The sequence below is a fragment of the Penaeus monodon genome, chromosome 28, assembly GCF_015228065.2.
Source record: "Penaeus monodon isolate SGIC_2016 chromosome 28, NSTDA_Pmon_1, whole genome shotgun sequence".
NCBI lineage: Eukaryota > Metazoa > Arthropoda > Malacostraca > Decapoda > Penaeidae > Penaeus > Penaeus monodon.
The window spans coordinates 14,548,864-14,549,232 of NC_051413.1; positions in this window are offsets into that span (position 1 = coordinate 14,548,864).

Below are 369 nucleotides of genomic sequence, written 5' to 3' on the forward strand. Positions count from 1 at the left end.
GATCGAATGGCTGAAATCAATTCATCGAAAGGAAATTCATGAAAAACAGAGGGAAATAACAACAAAAGCGACCTGTAATAAGAACAGTATTGCAAGAGCAAAAGATCCCTCTCTCAGCGCCCCGTCCGACCTTTCGCCGCCCCCCGTCGCTCGCCCGCAGCCGCCATCATTACGTGAGATCGCGCTCACATCGTTTACCTCGCGGTGATCCACGATTAAATGGCTCAAGCTTACGCCACGCTTACGTCTTTGGGTTCCGACTGCATCACAGGTATTGCTAGTACCGCTTTATTTATTAGTTTTTTGTTGCTGAGAGCGGGAGGAAAAGAATGAGGGAGGGAAGGGAATAACCGAGGAAGAGGGAAAGAA